This window comes from Leucoraja erinacea, chromosome 21 (assembly GCF_028641065.1).
Source record: "Leucoraja erinacea ecotype New England chromosome 21, Leri_hhj_1, whole genome shotgun sequence".
Classification (NCBI taxonomy): domain Eukaryota; kingdom Metazoa; phylum Chordata; class Chondrichthyes; order Rajiformes; family Rajidae; genus Leucoraja; species Leucoraja erinaceus.
The window spans coordinates 36,493,669-36,512,432 of record NC_073397.1 but is presented as its reverse complement, the minus strand read 5'-3'; the positions used below and the strand labels follow the sequence as shown (position 1 = coordinate 36,512,432).

General features: G+C 43.2%; 1 protein-coding gene and 1 long non-coding RNA gene across 3 annotated transcripts in view; one reads left to right on the top strand and one right to left on the bottom strand.

Annotated features, from left to right (window-relative positions):
- nol4lb (nucleolar protein 4-like b) overlaps nt 1-18,764 on the top strand; it is a 148,675-nt gene that overhangs the window by 6,567 nt on the left and 123,344 nt on the right. The window lies entirely within an intron of this gene.
- The window catches only part of LOC129707542 (uncharacterized), a 28,343-nt gene continuing 25,705 nt past the window's right edge, over nt 16,127-18,764 (bottom strand). The window contains exon 4 of the long non-coding RNA XR_008725197.1: nt 16,127-18,420. This is a non-coding gene — a long non-coding RNA (uncharacterized LOC129707542). The remainder of the gene's footprint in view (nt 18,421-18,764) is intronic.

The window sequence follows — 18,764 nt, the reverse complement described above, 5'->3', positions numbered from 1 at the left end:
TCAATTGAGAATCTCTGGCAAGACTTGAAAATTGGTGTTCACAGACGCTCTCCATCCAATCTGACTGAGCTTGAGCTATTTTGCAAAGAAGAATGGGCAAACATTTCAGTCTCTAGATGTTCAAAGCTGGTAGAGACATACCCCAAAAGACTTGTAGCTGTAATTGCAGCGAAAGGTGGTTCTACAAAGTATTGACTCAGGGGGGCTGAATACTTTTGCACGCCACACTTTTCAGTTTTTTATTTGTAAAAAAATTTGAAAACCAAGTATCATTTTCCTTCCACTTCACAATTATGCACCACTTTGTGTTGGTCTATCACATAAAATCCCAATAAAATACATTTACGTTTGTGGTTGTAACGTGACAAAATGTGGAAAAGTTCAAGGGGTATGAAAACCTTTGCAAGCCACTGTATATCAGAGTGATGGCAAGAGTGATGGAGGAGAGAAGGAACTGCGCAGGTTCCAAAGCATACCACCTCATCCGTGAAACATGGTGGTGGGGGTGTTATGGCCTGGGCATGTATGGCTGTTGAAGGTACCGGCTCACTTATCTTCATTGATGATACAACTGCTGATGGTGGTAGCATAATGAATTCTGAAGTGTATAGACACATCCTATCTACTCAAGTTTAAACAAATGCCTCAAAACCCATTGGCCGGCGGTTCATTCTACAGCAAGACAAAGATCCCAAACATACTGCTAAAGCAACAAAGGAGTTTTTCAAAGCTAAAAAATGGTCAATTCTTGAGTGGCCAAGTCAATCACCCGATCTGAACCCAATTGAGCATGCCTTTTATATGCTGAAGAGAAAACTGAAGGGGACTAGCCTCCAAAACAAGCATAAGCTAAAGATGGCTGTAATACAGGCCTGGCAGAGCATCACCAGAGAAGACACCCAGCAACAGGTGATGTCCATGAGTCGCAGACTTCAAGCAGTCACTGTATGCAAAGGATATGCAACAAAATACTAAACATGACTACTTTCATTTACATGACATTGCTGTGTCCCAAACATTATGGTGCCTTGAAATGGGGGGGGGGGACTATGTATAAACACAGCTGTAATTTCCACATGGTGAAACCAAAATGTATAAAAATGGCCCTTATTAAAATCTGACAATGTGCACTTTAACTTCATGTGATTTTATCTAATACAAATCTCAAATTCGTGGAGTACAGAGGCAAATAAATGAATTATGGGTCTTTGTCACAAATATTATGGAGGGCACTGTATATATCCTAAATGTGTATCCTAAATCCTATTGGTGATGTGGTACCTACAGATGATTGTAATTAGTTTATTATTGTCAAATGTACTGAGATACCTTGAAAAGCTTTATGGAGGGCACCGTATAGACGATGATGTAGAGAGATAAAGAACAATGAATGCATTTGTATCCAGTAATTCACACTAACAACTTAGTAGGTTTGCCTACTTTATGTTGCAAACGCATGGAGGCAGAGAGAACTGCAGATGCTGGAAGATTAGGCAGAACACAAAGTGCTGGAGGAACTCAGCGAGTCAGGCAGCATCTGTGGAGGGAATGGGCGGGTGACATTGCAAGACGGGACACTTCTTCAGACTACTATCAGACAGATCACCAGTCTCAAGAAAGATCCAGACCCGTAATGACATAGAAACATAGAAAAATAGGTGCAGGAGTAGGCCATTTTGCCCTTCGAGCCAGCACCGCCATTCAATGTGATCATGGCTGATCATCCTCAATCAGTACCCCGTTCCTGCCTTCTCCCCATATCCCCTGACTCCTCTATCTTTAAGAGCTCTATCCAGCTCTCTCTTGAAAGTATCCAGAGAACCGGCCAACGCCGATTGTTCATACCAATTGTGCAACTGAATTGTTTAATATTTTGCACTGATATTGGATTAATTGTAAAATGTTATTGTATGGAAACATTGAAGGAATACCTGCCTGTAACCAAGCATTGATTTAGATGTCCCCTCTAGCTGATATTAATTCCGTAGGAAGTGTGGCTTTTCAGTTGAAAGATACTGATGTTTATATACCAAACAAACATGAAGCAACCTAATAGTTTCGGTACGCCAGGCCAGATCACATGTAACCTAGCGTACTACATCCAGATGCGGATCTTTGACTGATGTAGATAGAATTCTGAATGTGAACACAAATCGCTTTCGTACACCTTTCAACACCTGATGACTCATATGACCGTATGAGAGAAAGCAGCAATGGGTACTGATTCTGGATGATCAGCCATGATCATAGTGAATGGCGGTGCTGGCTCGATGGGCCGAATGGCCTCCTCCTGCACCTATGTTCTATGTTTGCATAACGAATGCATTTATGAAAGCAGAACTCTGAGCTGGGCTGCACATGCTGTGGGATTAGACTCGCTGGCTGCCAGCAACCTACCTCTCATCCAGACACTGGCGTTACCATAGAGACACTCATTACCTGTCTCCCTGTCAGAGTGGAGCCGGGCACTCAGTTATTAACTTTAATGGGAGCCTCGCCCAGCCAGTGTCTTTATTTGCCTCCACACAGAGCTGCGCTTTGCAGCTGAGCTGGGGACTGAAGGCCCGGTGTGAGGCTAATTAAACAAGAGACAGAAGCACCTTAATCCCCCAGTGGGGCAAACGTGGCTGCTCGCTACTACCTCCAGGCAGCTAGAGATTCCCCACCCCCACCCTCCCCCATTTAAAATAACATTGGGTTTCAAACAGAAAGGCAGCGACCAGGAGACATAAAACACCGAGGAGGCAGCAGCACTGGCGTGTGGTTCACCAAGTGCAGACGGACACAAAGTGCTGGAGTAACTCGCCATGGTTCTTTAACCCAACTCTCTTCAGCGTGTAGGAAGGAACTGCTGGTTTAAACCGGAGATAGACACACAAAGCTGGAGTGACTCAGTGGGACAGGCAACATCTCAGGCAGCATTTCAAGAAAGAGCTGGATCGGGCTCTTAAAAATAGCGGAGTCAGGGGATATGGGGAGAAGGCAGGAACGGGGTACTGATTGGGGATGATCAGCCATGATCACATTGAATGGCGGTGCTGGCTCGAAGGGCCGAATGGCCTACTCCTGCACCTATTGTCTATTATCTCTGGAGAGAAGGAATGGGATGGGTGACGTTTCGGGGTGAGACCCTTCTCCAGTGTTGGGCGAGGCCTCCCCCCCCCCACTCTCCGCCCCACCCTAGCTGAACACAGAGCCACATTTCGGCCCCCCTAGAGTTCTAGGTGAAAGGAAACCGGGGGACAGACCTCCAGGAGAGGGAGGGCTTCTGTCCAGTGCGGAGGTTGCTTGCAGCCAGCTCCTGCTGAGAAATTGCATTTGTCAACGTAATCTCGTTTCCCAGACAGGATCCTGGTCGTAATAAAAGTCACCAGAGATACCGCAACATGGAAAACAACATTAAAAAAACCAAGTAAAGATAGACTCAAGAAGCTAGAGAGGCTCAGCGGGACAGGCAGCATCTCTGGAGAGAAGGAATAGGTCGAGACCCTTCTTCAGTCTAGTCAGGGGGGAAGAGAAACGAGAGATATAGACATCATGAAATTAATTCATTGTTCTATATCTCTCTACATCATCTATGCCTCGCATTTCCCTTTCCCTTGACTAGTCTGAAGGAGGGTCTCGACCTGAAACGTCACCCATTCCTTCGCTCCAGAGATGCTGCCTGTCCCGCTGAGTTCCTCCAGCATCTTGTGTCTATCTTCGGTTTGAACCAGCATCTGCAGTTCCTTCCTGCACATTAAAGACAAGTGTTCCAGCGAAAGATGTGGCGAAGAACTAAATCTGGCGACGTTTGGGATCCTTTTTGTTGCACTTTCCCGAGTTATTCTGCACACTCAGAGCAAAATTAAAGCCGTGTGAACCAGCGGCCAGGCGTTTCTTGATTAGTATGGGTCTTATACTTGATTAGTAATAGCCCTGTCCCACGGTACGAGTTAATTCCAAGAGTTCTCCCGAGTTTGCCCTGATTTGAACTCGGAGATTTACGGTAATGGCCGCTCGTCGGTACTCGGGGCTCTCGTGGACATTTTTCACACAGTTGAAAAATCTTCACGAGTCTTCCCGTGCTTACCGGCCGTTAGCGAGTCTTCCCGACCACCTGCCTTCAGCGCTAAGAGATGTCCGATTATAGAGATTGAACTTTGGGGACAATTTACATGAGCCGATTAATCTACCAACCCGCACGTCTTTGCGATCCGGGAGGAAAACCGGAGCGCCCGAAGGAAACCCACCGGGTCACTGGGAGAACGTGCAAACTCCACACAGACAGCACCCGAGATCAGGATCGTACCTGCGCTGTGAGGCAGCAGCTCTACCCGCTGCACCACTGTGGCAGCCTTCTATGATAAAAAGGAAACCGATAATGTCAGTTTTCTAGAATTCATTAAAAGTAGACGGGCAACAAAATACATTATAAATGTAGATTGAAGAGATTGGACAAACGGGCAAAAAAAACGGGCTGGAAAAAAACATAATCTTTCTGACTTTGATGTGAACATAGAAATTAGGTGCAAGAGTGGATTCGGCCCTTCGAGCCTGCACCGCCATCTGTGGCTGATCCCAGGGACCTGTCTAATTCTCAAGGGCCACATCTAACTGCTAATGCAATCTTGCAGAGAGTTGGACTCTCTGTTGATCGGGAACATTACTTGTCTAGATGGCCTGTTGCTTTGTTGCAGGCTTCAAAAACAATAACAACCACATTAGTAGCATGGAGGTGCTGTGGTTAACTATGGGGGCCTGGGCTCAATCCTGACCTCGATTGTTATCAGTATGGAGTTTGCACGGTCCCCTGTGTCTTCCTTTGGGTCCTATAGTTCCCTCCCATTAAAAACAAAGAAACATAGAAAATAGTTGGCCATTCGGCCCTTCGAACCAGCATCGCCATTCAATATGATCTTGGCTGATCATCTAAAATCACCCTGTTCCTGCTTTTTCACCATATCCCTTGATTCCTTTAGCCCATAAGAGCTAAATCTAACTCCCTCTTGAAAACATCCAGTGAATTGGCCTCCACTGCCTTCAGCAGCAGAAAATTCCACAGATTCAAAACTCTCTGGGTGAAAATGTTTTTCCTCATCTCAGTCCTAAATGGCCTGCCCCGTATTCTTAAACTGTGACCCCTGGATCTGGACTCCTCCAACATGGGGAACATTTTTCCTGCATCTAGCCTGTCCAATCCTTAAAGAATGTTATAGGTTTCTGTAAGATCCCCTCTCATTCTTCTAAATTCCAGTGAATATAGGCCCAGTCGACCCATTCTTTCATCAATTAACCTGGTGATGCTACACTGCCTCAATAGCAAGAATGTCCTTCCTCAAATTAGGAGACCAAAACTGCACACAAATTACCCAAAGCCATGGTGATTTGTAGGTTAACTAGCTGCTGTCTGGGGGCAAGGGGTAAGGAAACTAGAGGTGATTTGACAGACAAAAGAAAATGAACAGGTGACTGAGGAATGTGATTCCTCTGAGTCAGTAGGGGCTGGATGGGCAGAGTGGCCTCCTATGTTCTGAGAATATGAATATGAAACTAGTAGAGATGAGATGTTTGGGGGTATGACATTGGCCATCCACACATCATTCACCACAGATCAAGGCTCACACTGTAGCTATGGAGCATAACAGCAATCATTGCCAAACCAACATTCATGGTTTTATAAATCTCAATATTTTGCTTAGCTAGTTTGCAGAATGGGCTCGTAACTGGAAAATGAATGTATAGATAATGTATAGATGACGTGAAATAGCACATCGTGGTAGAAGAGTAAGGAACATATTCCCTTGGTTGTGTAGATGTTAATGGCGTGGGGGAGTATAGGGACTTTGATGTAAGTAGAAAAATCACTAGGTAAACATTGAAGAAGTTAACAAAGTTAACAAAATGCTGGAGTAACTCAGCGCGTCAGGCAGCATCTCTGGAAAAGAGGAATAGGTGACGTTTTGGGTCGAGATCCTTCTTCAGACTGCAAAGTAACAAAGTAATGTTCTTTTCTAGAAGCTTGGAATTAAAAGTTCTATTAAACATAATATGTTTGGTCTCCATATTATGAAAATGATATAAAGGCACTGGAGAAAGAGCAAACAGGTTACCGTTACTTAAAGGAGGAAATGTATTCAGAAAGATTGAAGAGAGGGCTGTAACCTATCGTGTTGTGGACCTTGTCCTTGGCATCTATCAAATCCTTGCAGACAACAAATACCGCACTGCTCTCATCAACACTCTGTGATGATGACTACCAAGTCTTTCCTTGTATGGCAAACATTCCATCCCTGAAACTAGTTTAGTGCATTGTGGCAAACACATCCTTTCAAAGATAAAGAAATCAAAACTGTACATAATACGACAGGTAGAGTCTCACCAAGACCCTGTAGGTACAACAAGACTTCCTTACTCCTGTCATCAAATTGTCGTACAAAAAAGCTAAAGATACTGTTTGTTTCCTTAATGGCTTGCTGCACATGTGTGTTGACTATCCACAAAGCGTATAAGCATGCCTTGGGCCCACACCACCCAATCTCTCAACAATTGATAAATATTCTGCTTTTCTGTTATGTCCACCAAACCTCACATTTTCCACATTATATTCCACTTTCCACACACTTGCCTGCTCATTCTAATTGTCCATATCTTCTTTAAGCCTCCACTTCCTCCTCCATATGTACAATGCACCTAATTTGCTGTTGTCAGCAAAGTCAGATATATGGCATTTGCTCAACTCACCCAAATTGTAAATAAAGATTGTGAAATGATGTCACCTCCACTCTACCCAAATAGGCACAGCCAGCCAACCTGCGAATGATCTGTTTATTCCCACTCTTTGCTTTCAGTCTGTTGAGCAACATTCAGTCCAGGTCAGCACACCACCCATATTTCTTAATTGCAATTCCTAGGATAATTGTTGCTGATAGTTTGCAGATAATATTTTGCATTGATTAAAATAACTGTATTTGTCAGCCACATTTGATGTTGGTAATTGTCTCAAGGTGTTTAACAGCATTATTATCCCACCAAATGTCCAGGTCCTCAGATCCAGAAATTGAAGGAGTATGAACCATTTAGCCATTTAGAACGGAGACGAGGAAACTTTTTCTCACAGAGAGTGGTGAGTCTGTGGAATTCTCTGCCTCAGAGGGCGGTGGAGGCAGGTTCTCTGGATGCTTTCAAGAGAGAGCTAGATAGGGCTCTTAAAAATAATAAGAGGGGATTATGGGGAGAAGGCAGGAACGGGGTACTGATTGGGGATTATCAGCCATGATCACATTGAATGGTGGTGCTGGCTCGAAGGGCTGAATGGCCTACACCTGCACCTATTGTCTATTGTCTATTGTCTTTGTTCCACCATTCAATCATATCTCAGTTGGTTTCTAATCCAAATAACTGTTTTTGATGGATTTCCCTAAGATCTGTCTTCATCACATCACATGCCTATGTTAACATCACATGGTTTCTACCTTATACACATTTATTATCTACACTAACGCATTATGTCCACTTGTAACAAAGTGAAAGGCAGTGCATGAAAAATGGCAACATCTGAAAGAAATAAGTAGATTGCCTAAACTATGGGGTGAAATCTTGATCTTGTTTCTCAGCCAATTGGACTCAATTCACATTGTGAACAGTACTGACAGGTAATTCTTTAAATTGCAACAAGGAGAAGGCTGTATATTTCAAAGCAGTCTTGCTAGTACCTGTAGCAGTATTGTATTGAACGCCACAGCAATCAATTTGTAACATGCTTCATAGCTCGAGGCAAAGAGGCCCACTGTGACTCCCATCCTTTGGTTGTGAGTTCCCAAGCTCAGCTATTGAATTTGATAAGAGTGGTTCAAGAATAAAAGACGAGACCCTAGCAAACTGGGGCTTTGATTAAAGTAAACACGTCAATGCTGCATTTGCTGCTTTAATTCTCATTGCTTGATGAAGTCACGTTGTTGGTCTTGTTATACAATAAATCTCTCCAGGAATATGATAGTGTCATGATAGTATGTTTATTACAGTTTACAATGTAGGGGAAGGATAGTAAATTATATCTTTTTCCACCTGCCTGCAAACTGAGGCCTGTACTTCTTAAAAGGATTAAATGCATGAGTGGATTGACAAATACTCGGTTAGTTTGTGATTAACTGTTACCTGAAGAACTTGGCTAGTTCCTAAAGCAGTAAAGTTACGGATTTTAATTTGTTGGCACAGACAAAACTACCAGACACCTGTACCTACAGGAACAATAAGTTGTACTGCGGTTTCATCTCTGCAGACAGAACCTTAATTTAATATCTGATCAAAAAAATGCCCAGCAGGGCTGTTTGACTTTGCTGGAACTCCCAGCCAAGTCCTATTTCAATGGTGTTTGTACATGAACTGCTGTCATTCATGCAGAGATTTCCAGACCCTGTCACTTACATAGTAGAGCCTTGTACAATAGAAGGAACAAGAAGACATGGGCTTCTGTCCACTGGTTTGGGAGGCAGGGGCACTTTTTAAATGTGACATTTCCTGCAATTTGAACTGGCAGTAAATTAAGTAAACACTCAAAAATCAAGGAAAACTGAGGGTTCCTGGAAATTAGCTACTGTATACAAATGTAAATATGCTGTACCTATATAGTTCTGACATTATTTTATGTTATATGAGCATACAAAACTGTGCAACTTGCACCCAGATTACTGAATGCATTCAAAGTGGAAATTCATTTCCGATGTTTTCTTTTCACTGAAGTTATTCACTGTAAAGTGCTGGAGATGGGCTCAGTGCATGAAAAGTGTAATAACATCCATTTTGTACTTGTTTGTACATTTACACTTTGAAGGGACATTAAGGTGGTTGTATGAAAACAAAGTCCTGGATAAAAACTGTACTGTTGGCACCGTCAACAGAATTTGCTCATGTTCTTTGGAGTTGGTAAGAAGATAGAGCAGATAACTTTAAAAAGGTGAAAGTGTCTGATGCATGCCAAGTGATTGAGGTCCAGTAAGAACCAGGTTGAACAGGGGAATGAAAAAGATTACAAAGCTAGCAAAGGGAAGAGAATGGTAGCAATCGCAAAAGCGAGCTCAAATGTCTTCTATGGGGATGTAGTGAGTTGAGGGGAACAAACGATCAGGGATTGAGAAGGATCTAAACCCAGACTGGAATATGAAATAAGGAGTTTGGATCCACATTTACTCAGCAAGATGAATTAGAAGAAGGACAGGTACAAGGATCGGACAAGTTTGGAGGGATATGGACCAAGCGCAGGCTGGTGGGACTACTGTAGTTGGGACATGTTGGCTGGTGTGGGCAAGTTGGGATGAAGGGACTGTTTCAACACTGTATCACTCTATGGCTGGCCATAATGATGGAGACACAAGGAACCGCAGATGCTGGAGTCTTGAATAAAAGGAAAGGGAAAGGGTACAGAGATTTACGAGGTTGTTGCCAGGACTAGAGGGTCTGAGCTACAGGGAGAGGTTGAGTAGGCTGGGATTTTATTCCTCGGAGGGCAGATGGTTGAGGGGTGATCTTAGAGAGGTGTACAAAATCATGAGAGGAATAGATCGGGTAGATGTACAGAAACACTTGCCTAGAGTAGGTGAATCGAGGACCAGAGGACATAGGTTTATGGTGAATGGGAAAAGACTTAATAGGAATCTAAGGGGTCTTTTTTTCACACAAAGGGCGGTGGGTGTATGGAACAAGCTGCCAGAGGAGGTAGTTGAGGCAGGGACTTTACCAATATTACAAAACAGTTAGACAGGTACATGGATAGGAAAGGTTGGATATGGGCCAAATGCGGGCAAGTGGGACTGGTGTAGATGGGACATGTTGGCCGGTGTGGGCAAGTAGGGCCGAAGGGCCTGTTTCCACACTGTATCACTCTATGACTCTATAAAACACAACTCAGTGGATTATTCCAGCACTTTGTGTTTGTTTAGATCATAAAGACAATGGACAGGTTACAAATTGACGGGCTATGCTTAGCTGCAAGTAAGTAACCTGCTCTAGATAAGATGTTTAAGAAGGAACTGCAGATGCTGGAAAATTCAAAGGTAGATAAAAATGTTGGAGAAACTCAGCGGGTGAGGCAGCATCTATGGAGCGAAGGAATAGGTGACGTTTCGGGTCGAGTTTCGCACTAACCAACCTGATCTCCCGGTGGCCCAGCACTTCAGAGTGGGTCCCACTGCAAATTGGAGGAGCAGCACCTCATATTTCGCTTGGGTAGTTTACACCCCAGCGGTATGAACATTGACCTCCAATTTCAGGTAGTCCTTGCTTTCTCCCTCCTTCCCCTCCCCTTCCCAGCTCTCCCACAGCCCACTGTCTCCGCCTCTTCCTTTCTTCTTCCCGCCCCCCCCACCCCCACCTCCATATCAGTCTGAAGAAGGGTCTTGACCCGAAACTTCACCTATTCCTTCGCTCCATAGATGCTGCCTCACTTGCTCTAGATAAGATGCATCTTACGTTGCTGGTGGGTGTGGAGGTTGGCAGAACGTAATGCATCTCATGTGTGGGAAGGAACTGCAGATGTTGGTTTAAACCAAAGATAGATACTAAATGCTGGAGTATGTCAGCAGGAGAGGCAGCATCTCTGGAGAGAAGGAATGGGTGACGTTTTGGGTCGAGACCCTTCTTGTCATGCATCTCATGATTTACTAACCCTCCCCCAGATGCAGCGGACTTGCCAGAGGAATAGAAAATGTCCAATGCAACGCAATTGCTTAGAAAGGAAGAACACTGCAGTGTATGTCTGTTTAACCTGGGCTGTGGACATTAAAAAAAAAAGAATTAATGAAGAGATTCTTTTGAGACATTTAAGCTGATAAAGGAGTGGTGGCACATATTTTCATAATTGAAATCATGTTGAAACTGATGGAATTAATTGATGAAAATGCAGTCCGCTTCGCCTTTACATTTTTATAGAAGGTGTTCGAGGACTAAAGAGGTTCTTCTGCTGTTGTATAGGGCTCTGGTGAGACCACATCTGGAGTATTGCGTACAGTTTTGGTCTCCTAACTTGAGGAAGGACATCCTTGTGATTGAGGTAGTGCAGAGTGGGTTGACGAGATTGATCCCTGGGATGGCGGGACTGTCATACGAGGAAAGATTGAAAAGACTAGGCTTGTATTCACTGGAGTTTAGAAGGATGAGGGGTTTTCTTATAGAAACATATAAAATTATAAAAGGACTGGACAAGCTAGATGCAGGAAAGATGTTCCCAATGTTGGGCGACTCCAGAACCAGGGGCCACAGTCTTAGAATAAAGGGGAGGCCATTTAAGACTGAGGTGAGAAAAAACAGAGGGCAGTGGAGGCCAAATCACTGGATGGATTTAAGAGAGAGTTAGATAGAGCTCTAGGGGCTAGTGGAATCAATGGATATGGGGAGAAGGCAGGCACGGGTTATTGATTGGGGATGATCAGCCATGATCACAATGAATGACGGTGCTGGCTTGAATGGCCGAATGTCCTCCTCCTGCACCTATTTTCTATGTTTCTATGTGTTTGTTGCAGTTCCACAAGAAGAAATGGTTAGCAAAAGTGAAGCCAATGGAATTATATGCAGCACATATATGAAATTTGACTTTAAAAACAGAAAGCATTTAGCAGAAGCCAACACTTGTTTTTAAGATAAATCAGTGGTAGTATTTCCTCAGAGTCCATGCTGGGATCACTGCTGTTTTTATGTATATTAATGACTTAGCCATGGGGTAATATTATAGGGTAATATTTTACAAAGTTGCAGTGTCACGAAGCTTAGAATTGTGTCAAACACTGAGGGGAATAGTCATAGACTGCAAGAAGACATAGATAGACTGAATAAGAAGTGGCAGATGGAATTTAGTACAGAGAAATGTGAAGTGATATATTTTGGTAGAAGAAATATAAAAAGAACACTATGGATCAAATGGTAGACATAAATGCTGGAGAAACTCAGTGGGTCAAATGGTAATGTAGGCAGTGGTTGGACATATGGGTGTAAATATGTGGTAATCCATGAAACTGGCGGGGTGTTTTCATAGAGTGATTACTAAAGTGTATAAGTTCGCAGGACTCGTCATTTGAGAGGATAGAGAAAATATTTTCTCGAATGGCTCCAAGGATGAAGGATTTCAGCTTTCAGACGGGAAATGCTGGGCTGGATCTCCTTTGAGCAGGGAAGGCTGAGATGAGATCAGAGAGGACATGTGCTGATTTAGATAAGATAGATAAAGGACAATGATCCCCATCAGTGGTTGGTTCAAGGGAATGAGGAACACAGATTTAAAATTTTGGACAAAAGATATGAGAGATATGGTGTAGAGGCACAAACGTCATGATTCTTTATTTAGCCATTGTAGGTTAGACATACATGCACGTTTAGCACTCTAACACAATAGTCATTGTTGTCGCTGAGAGGCTGGTGCCTCGTGGGCTCGATTGAGCTCCTGCTGAGGTGGCAGGACACTCTCATGAAGAGAGAGGAAGAGGAAGAGAGAGGGAGGGTCGGTTCTTATATACTAGGACACACCCCTATATCCCGTGACTCCTTCCTGTGACTGCCGAGGATCCTCATAGCAAGAGTGCCCTAACCACTGGGTATCGCTACATTGGTCTTGATGAGGTGTTCACTGCCTATAAAGATGGGGGTGCAAACAGAACCAGTGCAGAGGACAGAGGTCCTGGGGGTTGCTCTTCGACAAGCCGGCAAAGATTCAATCGACCGAAAAACATTTTCCTATGCTCTAACAATTTTGTGAATTTGTTTTATTTTTGGACTTTGCCTTTTGGTGTAGATTGTGTTACGTTTGTGCTTTTGTTAGAAACTTAGAAAAATAGGTGCAGGAGTAGGCCATTCGGCCCTTCGAGCCAGCACTGCCATTCAATGTGATCATGGCTGATCATCTAAAATCAGTACCCCATTCCTGCTTTTTCCAAATATCCCTTAATTCCTTTAGCCCAAAGAGCTCAATCTAACTCTCTCTTGTTGCCAATCAGTGAAAAATTTCTAGATTGAAACTGAGGGCAGATACCAGAGTCTTTATTTTCCACTCCCCAAATCAGTTCACACACAAGTCAAGGTTAAAAAGGCCAACCAATACCATGCCAATCGATAAACCTACAGATAAATATCACACGTATTGATCATATGATGTGAAGGTTTTGGTTTGGAAGCTACTTGTGTGAAATATATTCTACTTTTGTGCTCCATGCTTGTCTGAGTTTCTATAGCTTCTTCTCCAACTCAGTGCCTGCCCATTGCTGATGTTATCCGCTGATTACAGAACTTCCCCTATACCTATTTTGGTGCACATCAATCTCTCAGTATCTTACTAAGCATTGGAGCACTTTTTTATAACCAGTGCCTTGCATAAAGTCGGTGAAAGAACATATTGTTCAGATGGAAAGATTTATCTATGGTTATATAAATAATTCCTTAAAAGAGCTAAAAATAGAAATGAACAGAGAAAATAGGTCAAAAATTATCAGTAAAGTTGCACAAGTTAACGGAACAATAATCTTTGGAAACAAACAATTTAGTTGTTTTCAGATACATTTATGAATGATCTTGTAATTAAGGAAAGTTACATTTGTGAGTTTTTTACGGGTGTGCACATAAATGTAAACAGTGTGAAATGTTGGTTATGGCTCAGTTAGTAACACAGTTTGGTGGATGAGACGAGAATCGATTGTTCAAACGAGTTTATTTTGGTGCGACCACACCTGGAATATTGCGTACAGTTTTTGGTCTCCAAATCTGAGGAAGGACATTATTGCCATAGAGGGAGTGCAGAGACGGTTCACCAGACTGATTCCTGGGATGTCAGGACTGTCTTATGAAGAAAGACTGGATAGACTTGGTTTATACTCTCTAGAATTTAGGAGATTGAGAGGGGATCTTATAGAAACTTACAAATTCTTAAGGGGTTGGACAGGCTAGATGCAGGAAGATTGTTCCCGATGTTGAGGAAGTCCAGGACAAGGGGTCACAGCTTAAGGATAAGGGGGAAATCCTTTAAAACCGAGATGAGAAGAACTTTTTTCACACAGAGAGTGGTGAATCTCTGGAACTCTCTGCCGCAGAGGGTAGTCGAGGCCAGTTCATTGGCTATATTTAAGAGGGAGTTAGATGTGGCCCTTGCGGCTAAGGGGATCAGAGGGTATGGAGAGAAGGCAGGTACGGGATACTGAGTTGGATGATCAGCCATGATCATATTGAATGGCGGTGCAGGCTCGAAGGGCCGAATGGCCTACTCCTGCACCTAATTTCTATGTTTCTATGTTTCTATGTTTATTAACCAAACAAGTAAACTGACGAAGTATCTGAACACATCCATTAAACAGATCCAGCCACAGTGGTGGTCCAGTCCAGAGCGACTGAAGGGGCATCGCCCAGAAAGCGCGCAAAACACAACCCCTCGCCAGAGTCACATGTCCGAGGCACCCGATCGCAGGCTTCGACTACCTGCGAGCACCAGCAGGTGCCGCTACATCAATCTAATCTCAATGTTGAGGTTCAAATGTTGAGCTCAATGGACTGAAATCCAATACCATTCTGAAGGGATTTCACACTATTGGAGGAACTGTCTTTCAGAAAAGTTGTTGAACCAAGACCTTCTCTATGGGAATAAACAATCCTGTAGTAAATTGTGTATGAAGAGCAGAGGAGTTATCCCTCAATGCCTGGCTAATGCTTTTCCCTAATGTAACACTACTAACTAACCTAAGGTAGATAAAAATGCTGGAGAAACTTCAAGGGTCTCGACCTGAAACGTCACCTATTCCTTCATTCCATAGATGCTGCCTCACCCGTTGAGTTTCTCCAGCATTTTTATCTACCTTCGATTTTTCCAGCATCTACAGTTCCTGCTTGAACATTTCGACTACTAACTTACCTTGTCAAGTGTTAAGTGTGCTTCATTATCATGTGTGCCGGCAACGGAACAATTAAATACTTACTTCCTGCAGCTTTATAGACCCTTTAATGCAATAAAACACAAATAAATACACAATAATCAGTACAACAATAAATTAATAAGCAATATTACTCGATAATCAGACCATAATGAGGCAAAACTGACAGACACAGTACAACCAAAACAAAGTCCATAGGTAGGTCATAGTTGATGAGGTAGGTTTAGTGTTGTTTAGTGTTCAAGAGCCCGATGGTTGTTGGGAAGAAGCTGTTCTTGAACCTGGAGATCATAGTTTTCCACCTCCTGTACCTTCTTCCTGATGGTAACAACAAGATGAGAGTAAGGCCAGAATGGTGTAGATCTTTGATGATATTAGCTTCCTTTTGGTAGCAGTGCTTCCTACAGTCCTCTTGGATGGAGGGGTGGTTAGTACCAGTCCACCACTTTCTGCAGACTTACATTGTTGGGAGTTCACATTGCCCTAATGTTGAGAGCAAGATTGTTGTTCTGGTATCCTTCATTCGGATCATCAATCTCCCTCCAGTGCTCTGTCCGACTCACCGTTCAATAATAGTGGCGTATGTCATTGCAGCTTCAGTGTCATTGCCAGTAGCTTGAGTAGCTTCCGCATGTTTGTTACATGCAGGGAATCTGTGCCTCTATCATGAATAAAAAGGACTTTGTGCACTATACCAAATACTCCTTTTCCATTTCGAGCCATCATGGGGAAAGTGAGGGTGTTGTATTTGCTCAAGAAGGCTTCGAGCACAGTCTGCCTTTACAGCCGTCCTCTGGTGATCTCTTCCCGCGGCACAGCGAGGGATAGGACAGAGCTTGTTTCAGGAGCCTGGAGTGAAGCATGTGAATCATGCAGCCCACTAGGACATCAATGTTGGTGACATGAGCCCACTAGGTGCACAAGACACTGTTACTGGTTTGTTTATCCTTCCAGTGAATCAGAGGGTCATAAGTGATAGGAGTAGAATTAGGTCGTTCGGACCATCAAGTCTACTCCGCCATTTCATCATGGCTGATCTGTCTTCCCCTCTTAACCCCATTCTCCTGCCTTCTCCCCATAACCTCTGACACCTGTACTAATCAAGAAGATTAATCAAGAAGTATCTAGAGTATTTGGTGGAGGCAAGCTTTTGTAGCATCTTTTAAATGCATGAAGGTGCCGCCAATTAGTCCAGGTCTCTACAGGAGGGCAACTACTGCTTTGTGTTTTGTGACATTTTTCAAACAGCCTTTTCTTCAAATGACCAAAGACCATGCTGCCGCATTGAGTGTGCTGGCGGATTTCAGCTTCGATGCCTGCCTTTGCTGAGAGGTGACATCTGAGATGTGGGGATGTTTTCCGGGTCTTGCTGTCAACCTTTGTTGTTGTGCAGTGAGGCAGATGATCCTGCAGATGTTAAGTGCAGGACCCATTCTCTCTAAAGCTTCACTGAACAAGTCAACAATGATTTGGAGCTGAGCCTCACAATGACATATGTCTGCACACTGTAGCTCAACAACTCGGGTTGCAGTAACTGTGTTTCTGGAGTAGCAATGGTGCAAAGGAAGCCACATTTCCCAGGGTCTCACTGTGAGTCCACATCCTGCAAATGTTGAGTGTAAGGCCAATCCTCGAGTATGCTTCAGTGAATTATCCAATGATGACTTGTAACTTGGCCTTCCAATATACGCAAATGCTGTTTGATGACCTTGATTCTGGAGCGTGGTCTGAAGTTTAGCTCCACATCTTCATGACGTGACAACTCCCAGAATACTGCAGCAAGCAGCAGCTCTCCCCTCCATTTTGCACAGCTTTTATCAACGTCACAAAAGCTTTTGAGAATGGAGCAACTGGGCTTGTACACTCTGGAGTTTATAAGGATGAGTGGGTATCTCATTGAAACATATAAGATTGTTAAGGACTTGGACATGCTAGAGGCAGGAAACATGTTCCCGATGTTGGGGGAGTCCAGAACCAGGGGCCATAGTTTAAGAATAAGGAGTAAGCCATTTAGAACGGAGATGAGGAAACACTTTTTCTATCAGAGAGTGGTGAGTCTGTGGAATTCTCTGCCTCAGAGGGCGGTGGAGGCCGGTTCTCTGGATGCTTTCAAGAGAGAGCTAGATGGGGCTCTTAAAAATAGCAGAGTCAGGGGATACGAGGAGAAGGCCCGAACGGGGTACTGATTGGGGATGATGAGCCATGATCACATTGAATGGCGGCGCTGGCTCGAAGGGCCAAATGGCTACTCCTGCAATAGTCTATTGTCTATTGACTCCATTAATCGGCAGGGACTGTAGAATACTCTCCCCTGGGTAGCTGCAGAAAATAGTTCCCATTTTACGCTTTGCCCATGGAGATGTACAAGCCTTCATCCCAACCAACATATCCACAGCAAAGCCAAGTGAGGAAAAGCGTCAAACACAACAGTTTTATAGCTCCCACTCGTTTCCTCAGTTATTCTCATGACAGTGAGCATTCTAACCATTATGGTATAATCTAGTGCATGTCAGCAATTATCTACCCTTCTGTAGAGGATTATAGAAGGATTACAGAAAGATTCATGGTAATCAGCCCAAGACAACATGTTTTTGTGAAAGAGAAACCATGTTTGACCAGTTCATTCGAGTTCTTTGCTAGAGTTACACGTAGTATAGATAAAAGAGAATCGAATATACTGTAGTTAGAATATCAGAGGACATTGATAAGTTGCTGCAATAGGGATCATTGCAGAAAATAAAAGGGGTGATATATTAACAAGGGTAGAAGTTTGCTAACAGGCAACAGAAAATAAGCATAAATGTGTCTTTTTCCATTTAGCACAGGAATCAGTGCTCGGGCCTTAACCTTGTACAAATTGTATAAATCACCGTGATGAAGGAATGGTTGATATATTTGCTAACGATACATAAAAAGATATGAAGGCAATTAGTGAAGGGACATGAGGAGGCTGCAAAGCGATATTCAACAGATTAAGAGCTGGCAATGGAGTTAAATGTGGGAAAATGTGAAATGGCCCATTTTGGCATGAAAAATGACAAAGATCGTTATCTAAATGGTAATAGCTTGCAGAGCTCAGGGGTGCAGAGAGAACTGGATTTCCTAGTGCAAAGGATGAGTAAGTAGGTACAGCAAGTAGTGAAATAAATACTGATTACAGAATCTTATCATTTGTTGCTAGGGTAATTGATTGCAAAGGTTGGTGGGTTATGCCTGTTATGTAATGTATTGGGAAACCAAATAAGGGCTAGAAGAAAAGGCTCCTTATTGAAGAAAGGAAGTGAATGCGTCGGAAGAAGTTTAGACAATTTGTAAAGAAGCAGTGGCATAATGGGATGGGCTTTACGTAGCACAATGCATGCAGTGTGAAACAAACATGATGTGAAAGTGTATATACCCCCCAGAGATATCACCTCAAGTCAAATCTTTCCAACATTATTCATGGAGGTCGTATTTAGTGGAATATCTTCCGTACATATTTCATATCTTCAGTTGCCCAAATCCGCTTGCAAATGACTAATTCCTGGAATGGGAGGATTTCTTCCTGAAGAAAGGTTGTGCAGATCAGGCTTGTATCCAGTAAAGTTCAGAAAAGTGAGACAACCTGGTGCAACATACAAGATCCTGAGATGTCCTGACAGGATAAAATGATGCTGTCACACTTTCACATCGAGAGGCCATTTGAGATGAGGTGAATCTTTTGAGTTGAGAGCCTGTGAGCCATTTTTTTAATTGAATGGCAGTGGAAGCAGGACCTTTAAATATTTTACTTTTTATTTAAATATTTAATTTACACGGATGTAAATCATTCAATAAAGTTAGCTAGATAGGCTAGATAGCAGTCAGAAGAAGGGTCTCGACCCAAAACATCACCCATTCTTTCTATCC